Source organism: Paroedura picta, chromosome 4, assembly GCF_049243985.1.
Source record: "Paroedura picta isolate Pp20150507F chromosome 4, Ppicta_v3.0, whole genome shotgun sequence".
In the NCBI taxonomy this organism is placed as follows: Eukaryota; Metazoa; Chordata; class Lepidosauria; order Squamata; family Gekkonidae; genus Paroedura; species Paroedura picta.
This window is the reverse complement of record NC_135372.1, coordinates 75,829,274-75,846,739: the sequence shown is the minus strand read 5'-3', so window position 1 is coordinate 75,846,739 and position 17,466 is coordinate 75,829,274. Positions and strand designations below refer to the sequence as shown.

Genomic DNA, 17,466 nt, shown 5'->3' with positions numbered 1-17,466 from the left:
GAGGCCAGGGCGGCGGCGGTGCGGCCTGGGAGGCGGCGGCAGGCCCGTGAGTACAGTCGTGGGGCGGCTTACCTGTCGGTGGCGGGAGCGTAGCCCTGGCAGGGTGGGCGCCGCAAGGTGCTTGTGGCGGCAGGGGTGGCTAGGCGTGGCGTCTTGTGGGCGCAGACCATGGCGGCTGCAGGGCTCGGCAGAGGCGCCATGGAGGCTGCATGGAGGGAGACACGAAGGTGGCCGCTGCATGTGCGGCCACACCTTCCATTGGAGCGGCGGCGGGACGGGCCTGTCAGCGTGGACGCAGGCACACGCTCGGCTGCAAGGAAAGGGTGGTTACGCATCCGAAGGGCATAAGGGTAAGTTGGGGCGGGGAGAAGGGTTGGTGGGGCGGCAAGGGACGAGCAGGGTGGAGTTCGGAGTGGGAGGGGCACGGAGAGCGGCTGTGGGAGAGTATTGGGAGCAGGGGGGAGAATCAGCAGGTCCCTGGGGCGGCAAGGGCTGTCGTTGCTACCAGGGAAAGGAGGTTTCCCTGCCTGAAGTGGCATGGGGTGACCCTCCTCCGTAGCGGCCATCGCCGTCCGCGGGCAACTGACCTTCTGGAGGGTGGAGCAGCGAGGATGGCCGCTCTGGAGGACTGGAGAGTCGGCGGCGCAGTGTTTGGGAGACGGGCCAAATAGCCAATGGGGAGGCACGATTTGCACGCCTCCCCATTGGCCACTTGGCCCTGGAGTGTCACTTGGAGGAGCGAATCAGGAGCCGCTTTGCAGCTCCTGATTTGCTCCTCTGAGTTTTTATCTCGGACCGCGCCCGCCCACTCTCCTCCCACTTAGCCTTTTATTTAATACCGTGGAGCGGTTTAAAGATTATATTTTATGGCCATTTCACACATGACATTTTTAAAGATGTATTAAATGTCTCCCAACTAAAGATATAAAATATGACTGTGACAAACAAAAGAATCATAAAGGTGCCTGGCCAGGGAACTATGACTGGTTGTGCCAGCAAAAATGCACTTAGCAGCCAGTCTAAATTGCCTCTAGTTCTTAATCTAAAGAAAACAGACAATACCTCAGAGTTAGAGAGTCCTGATCTGCATAGGGCTGTGAAAGGCTAAAGAATTTGCACATTATATGAGCATGGTATAAAACTTTTAAAATTTATGTGTGATGGCTCATTCCTTAGCACAGTGGTCCCCAACCTGCGATCCGCATCCCGGTGCCGGGCTGCGAAGGCCAGGGCACCGGGCCGCGGTTCCCTCTCCCCGCCTCCCCGCAGTAAAAAACCTCTCCCCGCAAGCTTGCGGCCTGGGAAGCTTCTTACTGCGGGAGGGGGAGAGAGGGAATAAGGGCCGCGCCGCGCGCTGCACATGCGCGGCCTGGCCGCGCATGTACACACACGTGCTGCATGGCCGAAATCGCGCATGCACGGCACTTTCGCACATGTGTGATTTCGGCCCCTCAGTGCGCATGTGCGCATGCATGGCACGGCCGTGCATGCGCGATGTGCGGGCGTGGCCACACATGCGCGCTGCGCGGTCGTGGCTGTCGCCCTGCCGGTCCCCAGCCAAAAAAAGGTTGGGGACCACTGCCTTAGCATGTTGTCTCATGAGAAGACATATTTTTGCTTTTGGACTCCAGTATGAAGAACAGAAGTTCCATATCAAACACTGCCAGACTCAGGCCTATCATGTTTTTACCCCACACAGCCACCAAAGAGTTCAGCACAATATTCACTGTTCTATTTTATATTATCTGCACAACAACGCTATGGGGTAGGATGGGCTGTGGCTATTTCTAAAGTGGTAAGCCAGTAAGCTTCATAGCAGATTTGAACCTCATTGCTGCAATCACTATACAGTGCTGCCTATCTTTGTACATGTGCTGAACAGTGAAAACAGCAAGCTGCCTTTTTAAGCCATAGAAACACTTTTTTGGACTGAAGCTGGGGCAAGGTAAGGAGCCAGCTTAAAACAGTATTCAATGTTTGGACCCGTCTGGTTAGAACAGCCAAATCACTGTCACCCTCTCCAGTGGTGTTGCATTCCCAAACAGTCCTACAGCAACCCTGTGCAAAGATAAGGAAAAGTTTCTGCATTCCCATGGCTATACAGAACATGCGTCTTTTCTCTTTCACTTCACAAAAAGAGAGGGACTTCAAAGTAGCTAGCATGAGAACTGAATATTTCTACACCTGATGTTGTGATGAATAGAAGAAGATTGCTTGCCATTCACTTAGCCTAAGCTAAATTGCCTGCAGTGTGCTTATCGAGGACTAAAGGGGAATATTCCTCTTTTTTCACCCCCTCAAAAGAATTTACCATAGGCCTTCAAAACATTTGGTCCTTCTACCTCAAGAACAGCCTCCCCAGAGATCCCAATTCTCCATTATAACCTATGGGAACCAATGACTAGAATTGTCTCCATAGATTATAATGAAGCTGAAAAAAATTAGCTTTCCCAAATATTACTGAATCCAAATACCTTACCAATACTGAGACTTGGGAAATACCATTATTTGACAGTTTCAATATACCTGAACCCAAACTGTGCTTTTTTTTTTGTACCCTCTAATGTGGTGTCATCTGCGTATCACAAACAGTTAATGTTCCTTCCAACAATTTTTATTCCAACTTCATCTCAATCTAATCTAGCTTTCCTTATATGGCCTGAATACAAATTGAAGAAATAGGGAGATTAAATTGGATGATACCCTTGCCAATGAGAAACCAGAGTTTCTCCATATTCTGTTCTTAGCAGTGGACTCTTGTCTGGAGTATCGGTTATGCATCAAAAAAATCAGAAGCTTTGGCACACCAATTTTCTTGAACACTAGTTATAGTTTTGATGATCCGCATTGTCAAAAGCCTTGCTGTAATCTATGGAACTCAAACTGGTTTTTCCCCTGAAACTAGAGGAAAAGCCCATTGCACCCTGGAATACAATGAGCCGTAGCACATACACATGCATTGTGAACTGTCTGGGTTCTTGCTCTCCTCCCTGCTGCCTCCTTCCCACCCATCCCCATCTCCAAAAGGGCAGGATGGGCAGGGAAGGCTGGGGAGGGGGGGTGCCTCTTTCCCACCCTCCCACAGGCTGGGGAAAAAAGGCTGCTTTGGAGGATAGATCATATGGCATTAATTCCTGCTGAGATCTTCTCCACAAACCCTGTCCTCCCCATTTCCAACCCCAACATCTGCAAGAATTTCCCAATTCAGAGATGGTAAACCTAGCTTCAGCCACGCTGAGGAAAGGCATAATGAGGCTGGAACAGTTAAGGGGGGGGGGAGGGAAAACCAAGCTCTATGCAACCAACTCCTTATGGGGGCTGAGATCGCTTAACCTTCCGTGTGACCAACTCCTCATGGGGGCTGAATTTATCAGCATTTAAAGGGAAACTTGGGTCCTTGGAAACAAAAATTCATCCTTCATTAGACAAATTTTCTTCAGAGCTGAATCTACCACCTTTAAAGTGCAAAAGGACAGGTCACTGGAAAAATCAGCAAGCTCATAAACTGGGAATTACAGCCTATGTCGGGAGGTGTGGAGCCACAACACTTTTTTGTGGGTCTCTATTTGCTGTTTATTGTTGTGGATGTGCTCTTTTCAAAAGAGGTGCCAAAAACAGACTTGGCAACCATATTCTGACCAGAAAGACAGAAGATCACCAGGCTAGATCTAGACATGGTGTTCCCATGTAGGGTTCAAAAATTTATTTCAGAAACAGGATTCGTAAAATTTTGGCTGAACTGAAAACTTCCTTCCATGTGGAAATCAACTGAGTGAGCACCCTCTGATGGGAAGCCATCGTTAAGTCATGAGATCCGATTTACATCCTCTCCCTGTGTCTGCTATTCAGCTGTGATCTGGCACTTCCTATTTAAGGAGTGTCTGAAGAATTCTTCTAGGTTGGTGGTCCCACTGATCAAACAGCCAAACAGAACTGCTGGCAAGAGAAACCTATCAAGTGTAAATGTAGACTTTTAGGGAATGTTTATTGTATCCACTCTTATTTCAGCTTGGAGCCCCAGATATGCATATAATGAGTTTTCAATCTGTCAGGTGAAACAGAGGGAGGGAAAATAGTTCTGCAGGGATGATGTCAAATGATGCAGTAAATTCCACAATGGACTGAAAATGGATTTTCATCTTCACAGAAAAGGTGTAAGATCTTGAACAGACTGAGCAGAAAACAGCCTGGGTAGCACTCCTGCACCATATTCAGTGCAGCAACTACGCTGGCTTCACTAACAGATTGTTGAATCCTAAACAGTTATACCTTTCTAAGTCAGAAGGTTCTGAGATAAGAACAGTGTTGTTTAGCATAGTATTGTAAAGGCTAGGAGTTGTGAGTTAGCAGGCGCTAAGAGGGTCAGTTTGCATGCAAATAACGGTAGTAATTGTTGCCTACACCCCTGTATTATATTGCTTAGCAATTGCATCTTGGCACTGGAAATATATAAGCACTAGAAAATAAGCCCACTGTCGTCTGAATACAGCGGGCGCTAGCAGTTAGTGGCCCCCCCCGCGGAACGGCCTACCTAAACTGTAGAAGGGAAGTTGAGCCGAGAGCCATTCTTAGGCATTCTCCTTCTCCCTCAGTGCTGCATCCCGCCGGCTGCCCTGGCTGCTCCTTGAGGGCTTCTCAGGCTCTTCTTCCCGCCCTGCGGAGTGGGTGCACAGGCCGCGCGGCAGGCCCTGCACCCTTGGCGAGCGAGTGGAGATTGGCTGGCTGACGGGTGGGCGGAGGAGGAGGCTTCGGCGCAGCGGCAGGCTGAGGAAGCGGCAGCAGCAGAGCTCGGCGCAGCAGCAAGAGGGCCCCAGCGGCTTTGCTGCCACGGCAGAAGCCTCTGCCGGCTGCGTCCCTGCTGCCGGCTCCGCTGCCGGCGCTGCTGGCAGCGGTGGCTTTGCCACCACCGAGGACGTCTCCACTGTTGCCCTGACGGCCCCGCCGGCTTCGGGGCCGCTGAAGGTTCCACCGGCGCCGGTGAAGGCTGCGCCTGCTCCGGCGGCGGCAGTGGCGCACTGCAGCACCGCCGCTGGGGCGGCTGGCAGCAAGTGGCTGCGTGGGGCGGCGTCTAGGTGTCCTCTTCTCATTGGTGGGCGCAGCTGGCGCCAACCTGCCGCAGCCATGGCGAAGCAGGTAATGGTGGCGGCTGGGTGCTTGGGTTCGAGCTCGGAGGGGGGGCGGATCGGGAGGCGCGAAGCGATTAGTCCCTTGCCGCCGGACTGACAATTGGAGGGCCCAATCGGCAGGCGCAAAGCACCTGCAGATTGGGCCCTCCGATTGTCAGTCCGGGGGAAGGGGTCTATCGGCACCCTTCCTCATCCCGGACGGGGCCCTCCGACAGAGCCCTTATCGCTTTATTTTATCCGCTCCGCGAGGAGCGGTTAAAGATGTGCCAGTTTCTCCAAGAACTGGCCCACAGAGGCTGCACTCAGACAGGAAGGAAAAAGTATACCCTCTAGCCAGATGCCATGCGTTCCAGGAGCTGCCTGGATTCCTCAGCTGATAGCGCTCTCAGCCCACAGGGGTATTCAGCTGTTAATGCCTCCGTCCACTCTCAGGAGACAATACCTATTTGTAGACCAATGGCACACCTAGGAATAGCTAACCTTATCACCTTCTGAATACTCTTTCCTTCCTGCCACACCTAGGGAACCCAATTAGACTTGATTAGCTCACCCACCTCACCTAAACTTGTTTCCTAGTCTCTTCTCAGGGTCCTTGATATAAGAATAAACTTTATTTTTGCATGCCACCCCTCACCAGCTCAGGGTGGTTCACAACAAATTTTAAAACAATCCAATAAAATTACAATTATATTAAACAGTTCATCAGGCAGTTAAAAAGATATTGTCAATATATACCTTTATAGAGGGTCAACAGGTATTGAAAAGGTTTAGTAGATTAGATAGAATAGATGGAATTCACAGGCAGGGACCTGAATTTCAGATGTCAATCTCCTGGTCTCAACCATAGGCATGATGGGACAGCTCAGGCCATGCAGAATTATTTTAATTCCTGGTGGCCCCTGATGTCCTTAGGAACAGGTGGTCCTCCAGCATCCTGATTGGAGACTTCTTGCCCGTTTGAGCACACACTTCCCCCCCTTACCTCTACAAAAGAATGAAGGCAGTAGTTAGATAGTTAGACAGTAGTTAGATAGTTAGGCCTCTCTCATCTCTTTTCATAATAAAACTATTTTATTATTTTAATCAGCTTGGCACTCTACTCCTCTGTATATTTGAATTCTGCCAACAGGAAAAAATATATCATGGCAGTATCCTGGCAGCACTAAATACTAAATAGCTACATCATAATGTATAGAAAAAAATTAAAACATATTTTTTACAACACCAAAGAAGGTTCAAACAGATCTAAAACATTAAAAATTTTGCCCAGTACAAAGTTTGGCCATAAAACATGTGAAAGCCACGCCTCATCTGATAAAAGCTGGGATAAGATGAAGCTGGAAGATTGCTTTAAAGGCAAGACAAGACTGGTATGAAGATAGCCTTCTCCGGCCTGTCCAACAGCACAAACCCATGATCAGCTGGTTCACTGAAATGTTACCTGTTGCTCTTCTCAAAGTTCCTAGTGGTGAAGCTGGAGTTCAGCACATAGTAAACTATTTTTACCCATAAACAACTATACTGGAATTATAACTTTCTTGTAATCTGAGCACAAAAAAAGACCATACCATAATCTTAATATGGCTGTCTTTCTTTTATTTTTATTTTTTGTTTAAACTGGAATCAAGGCTCTTATTTAAAGAAAGCAATCCATTTTCTACACTATGGACTTGGATTCCACATAATCCATCTGAAATCCAATAAACTGGAAATGGCATCCTTCTCCACAGTGCTGAACCAGTAATTTAAAACCAAGCTCAGATTATTGTAAAACATCTCATATTGCTGCTCCTGCAGAATAGTAACGACATCTTCAAAACTATTTTTCAACATTTGGATGTGCAAGGATGCGCAAGGATGGAAAAATGGGCAAATGAGAACAAGATGTAATTTAATAAAGATAAGTATAAAGATCTGCATCTGGGTCAGAAAAATGAAAAGCATGCCTACTGGATGGGGGATACGCTTCTAGGTAACACTGTGTGTGAACGAGACCTTGGGGTACTTGTGGATTGTAAACTAAACATGAGCTGGCAGTGTGATGCAGCGGTAAAAAAGGCAAATGCCATTTTGGGCTGTATCGACAGGGGCATCACATCAAAATCACAAGATGTCATGGTCCCATTGTATACGGCACTGGTCAGACCACACCTGGAGTACTGTGTACAGTTCTGGAGGCCTCACTTCAAGAAGGACATAGATAAAATTGAAAGGGTACAGAGGAGAGCGACGAGGATGATCTGGGGCCAAGGGGCCAAACCCTATGAAGATAGGTTGAGGGACTTGGGAATGTTCAGCCTGGAGAAAAGGAGGTTGAGAGGGGACATGATAGCCCTCTTTAAGTATTTGAAAGATTGTCATTTGGAGGAGGACAGGATGCTGTTCCCATTGGCTGCAGAGGAAAGGACACACAGTAATGGGTTTAAACTACAAGTACAAGGATATAGGCTAGATATCTGGAAAAAAAATTTCACAGTCAGAGTAGTTCAGCAGTGGAATAGGCTGCCTAAGGAGGTGGTGAGCTCCCCCTCACTGGCAGTCTTCAAGCAAAGGTTGGATACACACTTTTCTTGGATGCTTTAGGATGCTTTGGGCTGATCCTGTGTTGAGCAGGGGGTTGGACTAGATGGCCTGTATGGCCCCTTCCAACTCTATGAGCCTATGATGTCCTGATGCTCCAAACTGCTTTGCTTGCCAACAGAGGTCCACCCTGTATTTTCTCAGATTCAGAATTTGAAACTAAGTATGATGGTGAGTCAGACCTGACAACTGAGGCCAATTTTCTGACCCAACAAATGTTTTACAAGTTTTGATTTGTCATTGCATCCAAGTCTCATGTGTACATCCAGAGCAGTCTGATTGTTACATTTCAGCTGCTGTTCAAACAAAGGCTGATGCTGAAATAGCATTGATTCCCACAGCAGGAAAAAGCCACACAAAGCTGCCACCAACAGTGCAATGCTAAAAAAAATTGCAACCTTGAATTTAATTCAAATGCATGGGCCTAGAAGGGTATAACTGTTTAGGACTGCAGCATAAATGCCCTACATTTTACTCTTAATTGCTCCATAACAGTATTTTCCTGGGGAAACCCTGAACTAGACCTGGGCAGTAAAGTATACCTCCAGCACCCTTTAGAAAACAGAACAAGTCACTTTGGACAATGCTCTCCCTTTTAAAGCCTCTTTTTGTAACTGTTGCTTCTCTTTGGGCAGAATTAAAGTTCACAAGTGAAACTAGAAGATGAAATATTTCCTATGGCAGCAATTTCTCCACCCTGTGCCCTTTAAGACCAGACATCTCTGACCAGTCACTACAGACTCTTCTATAAGTCTACAAGCCTGTGGGAATATACATTTAATCAGATCATTATTCTTTCATTCAAGAGAACCTATGGCCCTGTCAGGAGCATCAAACAACAATGTAGGAATAAGTTTTTGAAGGCAGCCCAAGGTCTAGTTGCTCCTTTCAGGCCAATTCCACATGGGCGGAAAAGGCCAGGAAGGCGCTCATATGGAAGTGAGGCTAATCCCTGCTTCCACATGATGCCACCACTGGGCAGGACCCCTCCTGGGCCTGAAGTGCATCAGGCCACTGTTGCCCTGCTTTAAGCACTCCGGGGAGCCAGCGGGGCCTAGTCCAGTAGAGGCCTGTGTGGATGCTTTGCAGCACCCTGGAGTTGAATGGGGCATTTTGGGTTTTTTTTTACAGGAAGGTGGGATTGTGATCTCATGCAATCCCACCTTCCTGCCAAAAAACCTCCTGCCCCTCTGCGCAGCGGAACCTTTCCATCACATCGGCATCCCCCGGGGGCACATTTCAATGACAGACTGGATGCCCCACTGAAATGCGCCCCCCGTGGGGATGCAGAAAGTGATGGACAAGCTCTGCCACTGAAATGCATCCTCAGTGGTGATGCAAGATGCGGCATAGCATGCTGCTCCACCATAATGCACTGGTGGTGCCCTGGACAGGCACTGCTGATGCGGAATTGTCCTCAGTTAAACCGAAACAGGAACGACCTCCTCTAATCCAAAATACATTCCTCTAGTAATCCATAATATGTTCCTCTAGCATAGCCTCCAATACAGAATCTTATTTTAATGTAATGGATCTATACATCCTTCAATTTAAAACCTTAATTTAACTGATCTATCCCTTTTATCTAAATCCAAGTATCATTCATCATTCATACAAAAATAAATCAGGAAATCCTGAAGTTCTTGAACTACAACAATGAAGAAGTTAATGGGTTCACCATTGATATTTAAAAGAGTAATGAAGAAATGATAACACACATAGAAAAAATTACAATTTGGGTGCTGTATCTTGTAGGATTTTTATTAATCTAGAAAATGTTGATGTTGCTTCTAAAAAGCCTGCTTGAGGATACAATGAATTACAAACTAAAATATAAAACTCTATAAAAGTTGTTAACAATACATTATTTACCAAAAGATAGGAATGTGGCGCTTATTCAGCCTGAGTAAATGTACCATAAAGCTGAACATCTAAAATCAGGGTGATACAAATAAACTCATTTTTGTTACATTAAGCTAGTGGTATTCAAACTTCTTGAAATGGAGCATTTTTTTCTGGACACACTTCTACAGTTGCTACTTTCTTCCTCCCCAACACTCGATGCTGAAAGTTCACATCATTTAACACTGAACAAGTTTACATTTATAAATAAATTGCATTACTGAACATTAGGCTGCATTTCATGGCCATTTTGCATATTATGCAGAAGCAAACACAAATTTGCCATACATCTTCCTAGCCTCTTTTCACTCACTCTATTCATTTTTGTGGCTTGTGTGCAAGCACACATGGAACTGCGCAGACACAAGCCAGCCATGGAAAGAATACAGCAAGCTTTTCTTAAACTATTTATAGCTCCCAAGAGTGCTATCTCCTCCCCTCACAGGTAGAAGGTGACTTTCTCACCTAAAAGTGACATGATGTGGGAGGAGTTAGGCTCTGACAAAAATTTATGACAGATAGCTTTGAGAGCCGACCTAGGCTTTGCCTTTCAGTTTGCCGACCAGGGCAAGGGACATACTGGAATCATAACCACCTACTGGCCCAGAAGACATGAAACTGCACTCTAACATGACAGTGAGGAGAACTAGAAAAGAAGCAATATATGTTTTCAGGAAAACAAACTGCCGGAGGGCTGGCTTCTATTCCTTTCTCAGTCTGTATATTTGTAAATAAAATGCACACAAACCATAAAAATTGCATACTTGGGATTAGTCAACATCCTTCCATGTGGTAAAGTGATGATATGAACTGTAATCAACAAAGGCATGTCTTCAAATTCAACCACTGCTGGGTCTCTAGGGTCCTTACCTGGTCTGGGTATGTATGAAATAATCCATGCAATCAAGTCTGGCAGTTGTATAATTAATTCAGAATTACTTCATAAAAATCCAGTTACTTTCAAAATCATTTGTTAAACTTCCAGGAAATCTGTGGGAAGTCAAATGGTCACTTAAACAAAACAAAGGTGCTATTGGTTGGGTAAGGTTTGACCTAGGAATGGAGGTATCTAGTGTTCTGGATAGGGTTGCACTTCCCCTACAGGTCTGTAACTTGGAGTTGCTGGACCCAGGCATCCTGTTGGATAAACTGGTGACAGTGGTGGCCAGTGACACCTTTCCCCAGCTTTCCCAGCTGGTAAACCCTTCCTAAAGGTAAAGGTAAAGGTATCCCCTGTGCAAGCACCTGGTCATGTCTGACCCTTGGGGTGACGCCCTCGAGCATTTTCATGGCAGACTCAATATGGGGTGGTTTGCCAGTGCCTTCCCCAGTCATTACCGTTTACCCCCCAGCAGCAAGCTGGGTACTCATTTTACTGACCTCGAAAGGATGGAAGGCTGAGTCAACCTTGAGCCTGCTGCTGGGATCGAACTCCCAGCCTCATGGGCAGAGCTTTCAGACTGCATGACTGCTGCCTTCCCACTCTGTACCAGAAGAGGCTCTAAACCCTTCCTAGTTGTGACATATTACGACAAAATGGAACTTTTCTGCTTCACACTGCAGATGTAACTTTGCATCCTACACAGTTCTAAACAGAGTAACATCCATCAAAGTCTATTGAAGTCAATGGGGTTAAAACGGTATGTTTAGGCCTGCACTATGACTCTCCTGGTTGGCAATGCTTTGTCCTTTTTTGTGGGTGTTAGTGGATATGGAGATTTTACATGCTTTTATATTTTGGTGATGTTTTTGCCTTTTTTTTGTTACAGGACAGGAAAATGTCTGCAAATGGGATGAGTACTGATAAAAAATAAGCAAAGTATGCTCTTCCGAACTGACAATTTGCACTTGGCAGAGCAGAATGTATAATGTTTCCATCCCAGCTCAACTGGGCTATTAATCATTGTACAACAAATAGGACAAGCTAAAAATCGGGTACTTAATTCTGGTCACAAACTATTTTGAAACTGATGTGATAGCACTGGTTTGAAAGAAGTTGTCCTTATGTTAAAATGCAGATAGCAGAAACAAGAACTAGGCTGACAATAATGTTTAATAGTGGTAACAAAATACACGTATGTTAAACAACAACAAAATACCTTCCTTTCTGCTCATAAGAGGTTTAGGACATAGTGTTGACCCGCACTCTAGGCTACAACAGCCCTTCCTACCTCACAGATGGCTTCTACCTTTTTTACAGCTAAACTGAAAGAAAAAGATTGGCTAGTCCTTTTCACTACCATCTCACAGGGGTCAAGGTGCCCACTGTCCTTTCTCTTCTGCTTTAAGGTCTAGGATGCCAGGCATGCACACTAGCAACCAGTGAAGGAGAATGTTGGGAGAGAAGCCATATCTACTAAATATCTCTTCCTCCAAAAAGGCAGGCTCCTGCTTCCAGAAAGGAGCTGACAGCCCTGGTCTAATGGTGGTAGAAGCTATAGTAGAGAGTCATTTCAAATCTGTGTCTTCAGTTCCTAGCTTTGCTGAACATTTGAGCAATTCTTGACTATGTCCCAGGGCTATAGATGACCAGCTGCCCACACACATGTATATTGCTGTGTTCCCTGCCACGCAGTCCAGTTTTGGTTGAATTTGTATATGCTTGGCAAAGTTGCATCCGTGTCTGTTTGAAGATAACACATAATTTCCTGTCTACACAGAGTGACCACACATAAGGTTTTTTCCCCCCAAAGCACCCATAAACATACTTATTAGTCATTACCCAAGATTGCTCATAGCCACCATTCCCCAGAGGGCTGCAATGTAAATGTTCTGCTGTTCCAACAACAAAGTGCGGACAAAATAACATTGTGACCATTTTTATAAAAACATAGCTTTTTAAATATGTAGTGAGTGGACCACAGCAAGAGGTGTTGACCTTGATTCTTGGCCATACACTGTTAACCTATAAGCCAGTTTTAGAAATGCCAGCTTGCCTTTTGTCTGACATCCAAGTTTTTATCCCACAGAAGTCAATGGAAGCTTTGTCAATGACTTTAGTGGGTTAATGATTACCCTTCAGAAAATGTCCTGCTTTAAGCATCTGTTAGGACATGGGCAAGGGTGGGAAAAATGAAAGAGATAAATAATTCTTAAACTGTATGGTAATGGGGACTTCCTTAAGGGAAAGATTTTTTTTCTTAACATAACCTGCATGAATAATCCCCACCCCCCCACCCCCAATATCTGTGATTGGACACGTGTCTGAAAACTGGTTTGCCCAACAGAAATTCAGGTAAAGCATTTTCTATTGCAGGTAGCGAGGGAATGCCAAGCAATACAGACCAGTCTCCACCCATTAATGGAAGACAACAATACAGGGGGATAGACAAATCTTCCTGCAAGGGAATGCCAAAGTTTGGCACCACAACCGAGCAGGCTCTTCCTCAGGTTGCCAGTCATCTAGCCTCAGATGCCAGGGGCCTACAAAGATGACTGGAGTGGATGGGTAGATTCATATGGGAGTAGATAGGCAATGCTTAAGATAGGCTCCCCCCAAGCAGTAATAAAGGTCAATAGCCCCTTGAATTGGGCCTGGAAACAAATTGGAAACCACTGCAGATGGAACAAGACTGGAGTGATATGATCCCTGTGACCCACTCCAGCTCCAGCATTATGTACTAACTGTAGCTTCTGAACGGTTAGAAAACAAGATGGTTGTATCATGCACTGGTTATTAAATATCTATTTTAATGTCCCATCCTGTTATAAGTTTCTTCTCCCATGTCCCAGAATAATACTGACAATACTGCTTTAAAATTAGGTCTCTCTTAATGAGTCCCTTGTTTGACAGAAAACCACACCTAAGTATTTTGGCTAAGCTGGCTCTCAGAGTCTTGGGACTTTGGGAGCTAAAACGTTCAGAGCAATTTCTAGTGATGAATTCCTCAGAAAGCAGTGACCCAATTCAGACTTCATGCACTTTGGTACACTTTTTTGTTAGTTTGCTTGTTCATACATACACCCTCACTTGCACGAACAACCTGTTTTATTTCATAAACAAGGAAGGGAAAGTGAGAAAAAAAACAGAATTATTTCTGTTTTTAACTACTCTAATATTACAGTAATGAATGATACGAAGAGGAGACAGCTCTTTATTCACGAGTACTGCAGCCAGGCTTCAAACTAAAAATTACTTGCCAACCAGATTTTGAAGAAGATAGAGATAAGGATTAAGTATGTTGATTTAGTTTTACACTAGATGGGCCTGTCCCAGTGTGCATGGATTAACTCATTTCAGTTTACATGTTCTCAAATTTCCTTTCACCCCAAAGTTTTATTTATTTAAAAATATATCTCCTACCTTATTAACCTTGAACTAGAACCAAAATTTTCAGGACAAAAAACATTAAAAGTGCCATTACCAGATAAAAGTAATGAACAGATTTAAAACAGAACAAAATCTGTTAAGAACAGTCCATCCACTTTGAATGTCCTCTGAGATAGAATTGTCTTGAAAACCTTCATAAAGGTAGCCAAGGAATATCCCTTCTGCACCCACTCTGCTAAGCCATTCCAGAGACCAGCCCTACCACAGAGGAAGCTCATGACCAGCTGTACAAAGAGAGCCTGCACCGCAAAGAGAAGCCTGATTGACAGGTCATGCCTAAAAACACTTTACTGAGACAAGAGCAAGTCCCATTGAAAATACCTGAGTAGAACTATGTGTAGCCTTGCTTAGGATTGCTCCCAAAGGAGCTTTGCTTACATGTGTGACTGCAATATACCACAGAAAACAATAAAACACATATATACAATCCACAAAGACTTTACACAGTTACAGCCCAAGCAAAACGGCAAAACACAGGTAATCAAATACTCTATTAAACAGACCAGGAGGTCATCATGACTCCTTCTCTCCCAGACAAAAACTATATATTATGGTCACCATGCTGTTTCCATCAAAAATAATGGCTCCACATGTCCTCCTGGGAGGGGCTTCCGCTGAGCGTGGTGAGTCAGCTGACTGCTATGGTGATGGAGCCACAGCTGACAGCAAGTTCATTAGAGGTCACAAGACTCTATAAGGTGGCACACATGTTTCCTGAGGGCTTACATTCCAGCACTGTCGAACAAGAACTTCTAACAGGGGAATTTAGCTTGGGAGTTGGGATATGTAACTTGATTCAGATCGGCTGAAAAGTACCTGTATCAGGCTACATTTAGCCATATCCAGTCCAAATAGCCATTCCCCAATAAGTTTAAATGGCTGAATCATGATGCAGCACAGTTTGTCGATTTGGCCAAGCAGCTGTTTAAACTTTAAATGGAAAGAGAAGTTGAGGGGTTCTTTTCTAGGCTCTGGATGGGTGGGTGCTTTGAGTTAGAGGCACCAAACATGCAGTGTGGCTACAGGAGCTTCTCCTCAAAAGAATCTTCAAGTTGCAAAAAGATTGGACCAGGGGATCCAATTCTAGGAGCACCATTATTTCCTATGATGGGAATTTACAAACAGACCAGAGAATCCATTTTTTCTCATCATGGGACATAATGGAGGTCGGATAGGGCCACCCTCTTGAGGCTAGGGTTGTCAACCTGGAAAATCTGAGGGGGAGAGAGAATGTGGACAAGACTTTCAGAGATTTCCTACTACAGTCACACCTCTGTGCTGATAGCCCCTCTTCTTTCCTGGAGATTTAGGGATTTGCAGTTAGAGGATGTCAGGTAGAAGACAAGGGACAAGATCCCTTAGATTTTGTCATAATATGTCACAACTAGGAAGGGCTTACCAGCTGGGAAAGCTGGGGAGAGGTGTCACTGGCCACCACTGCCACCAATTTATTCCTTTAGATAGCAGTCTCTCCTTTGGATGACAGTGAAATGTGATTCTTCTTGTCAGTAACACCATTGTTATGGGGCTTTTCTGTGTAATACTATGCAACTGTGTATTGCTGCCTAAAAGCCACACCATGGTCACACGTGGTGACAAGAAACATTAACTTTTAAAAACACATTCCAGAGTAAGGACTTATCTACTCTCCGAGTGCTTTATCTACTGCAATAATGCCCCCTGTGACTTTGGAAAGTTCCCCCTCCTCGTGCCATTGTTTTTTTTTCTTCCAAGGGTGGGTGCTTCCCCTTCTTCCAGCCCAACTAGACAGCACTAGACCACACGGTGTCTATTTGTTTGTTTCAGTGCTAATGCCTTGAGAAATTGCCATTGCTCCTCGAAATTAACTTCTGGGAAAGGAATCCCTTCAGTACAGAGAAGAGTCAGGGGCTGGGAGTCCCTTGAGATTAGTCTGCTTTTTGGACATGCCCAAGAATGCAACTCGCCCTCTGACACAGGAGGAATAAGCATTCCTTAAGTCAAAGTAATACTTGCTGGACAACTACCACAAGGGTTGGGTTGAGGATTCCAGAGATGTGCCTGACTCCCCAGCTGAAGATTCCTGGAGATTTACATGAGCCTGATCATACTAAGCCAGTACTATGAAATTGCAAACAGGGAGAAAAATACAGAAATGTTAGTAATCCGGTTTTAAAATGGCAATAAATAAATAAATAAAAAGAATGGCAATTTTATAGCTCCTTTAACTCCAGGGATGATGTGAATTCAAGTTTCTTCACTATCCTTTTCAAGTTAAAGCAGAATATCTAAAGACATTCTGTCAGGTTCCCAACACTTCTTTTCAGGGCATTCATAGAACTCCCCCTCTCCCAGCCTCCCCTTTCCCCCAAAAGTGCTCATTTTGCTGATCTGAACCCTTCCAAGAAAACAGCTGCTTCAAAGGCCAGGCAAGCCAGGGGGCCATTCGAGTCGCATTACTAGGCGGGGTGTCTGCAATCCACCGACAACTGGGGAGGGGGGGGGGCTCTGCTTTCCCCCGCCGTCCCTGAAACGGCCCGTTTCCCACCCGAGGCAGCGGCTGAACTGCCTTCGTCAAGCTCGGGGGCTTCTCGCGCCCTTGAAGTTCCGCAGGGCAGAAGGCGACTGGCCAGGAGTCTGTGGAGGGCAGTCACCGCAGCTCTTGCATGCAAGCTGCTCGGACAGAGGGAGCTGCCCCCTGGGGGGGCGCGGCTGCTGCCTGTTTCTTATTTCCCCGCAGCTCAACGGCATCGCCCGGTCTGCGCAAAGTCTGTCCCGCCAACCCCCCCCCCATCCAACCCCCCCCCATCCAACCCCCCCTATCCTTTGCCGCCCTCACTCCTCTTTGGAGCCTCTTGGCCTCGCTTCCCAAGCCGAGCTGACCCGGGGCGCCTGGGCTCAGGGCTCCCTCTGGCTGCGAGAGGTCCGGCAGTCGGTGCCGGGCGGCCGCCGCAGCGGCGCACAAAGAACAAGCAGCAGCAGCTGCTGCCGGGCGTCTTTACCTGGGCTCTGCGGCTGTAGCTCCCCCGCCGGCGCCAGCCCACTAGCGGCGCAGTGGCAGCGTCCGCCCCTCACTCGGTCCAGCGCCCTGCGGGCTGCGTCGCCTGCAGCTCCCCTGCCTCGGCCGGCAACGCAGCTCTCACTCTGGAGACCGCCTTCCGAAGCGGGGCTCCTCGGTCGACTTTATGAGGCTCCTCGCTTGCTGCAGGGGAAAATCTGCCCACAATGCTCTGGCGCTTCCCCTCCCTCCCCTCCCTCCCCCCCCCCCCCCCGGCTTCGGCGGGTGGGCAAAGAGCCACCTCATTTGATTACATGCAAGCCGAACAGCCAAAACGGAGTAAAATGCCTCTGCCTGCCTCTGAGACTTGCCGTTCGGGGCTGTAGTTTAATCTCCATGTGGACTTACTAGGGGTGGGGAAATCTCATCAAAACTAGTGGAAATCACTTTCGACTCATCCTAGGTGAGGATCCAGTTCCAAAACCGACTATCTCATAACTCCCCCATCAAAAGCGTTTGTTCCTTACTTTCTCCCGTTCTCTGCGGAATGT

General features: G+C 46.4%; 1 protein-coding gene across 3 annotated transcripts in view; it reads right to left on the bottom strand.

The window, feature by feature from the left end:
- KANK4 (KN motif and ankyrin repeat domains 4) overlaps nt 1-17,147 on the bottom strand; it is a 46,152-nt gene extending 29,005 nt beyond the window's left edge. For all 3 annotated transcript variants that reach the window (XR_013230237.1, XM_077333517.1, XM_077333518.1), the window contains exon 1: nt 16,920-17,147. The gene's annotated coding sequence lies outside the window, so the exon portion shown is untranslated. The remainder of the gene's footprint in view (nt 1-16,919) is intronic.
- Nucleotides 17,148-17,466: the final 319 nt, after the last annotated feature.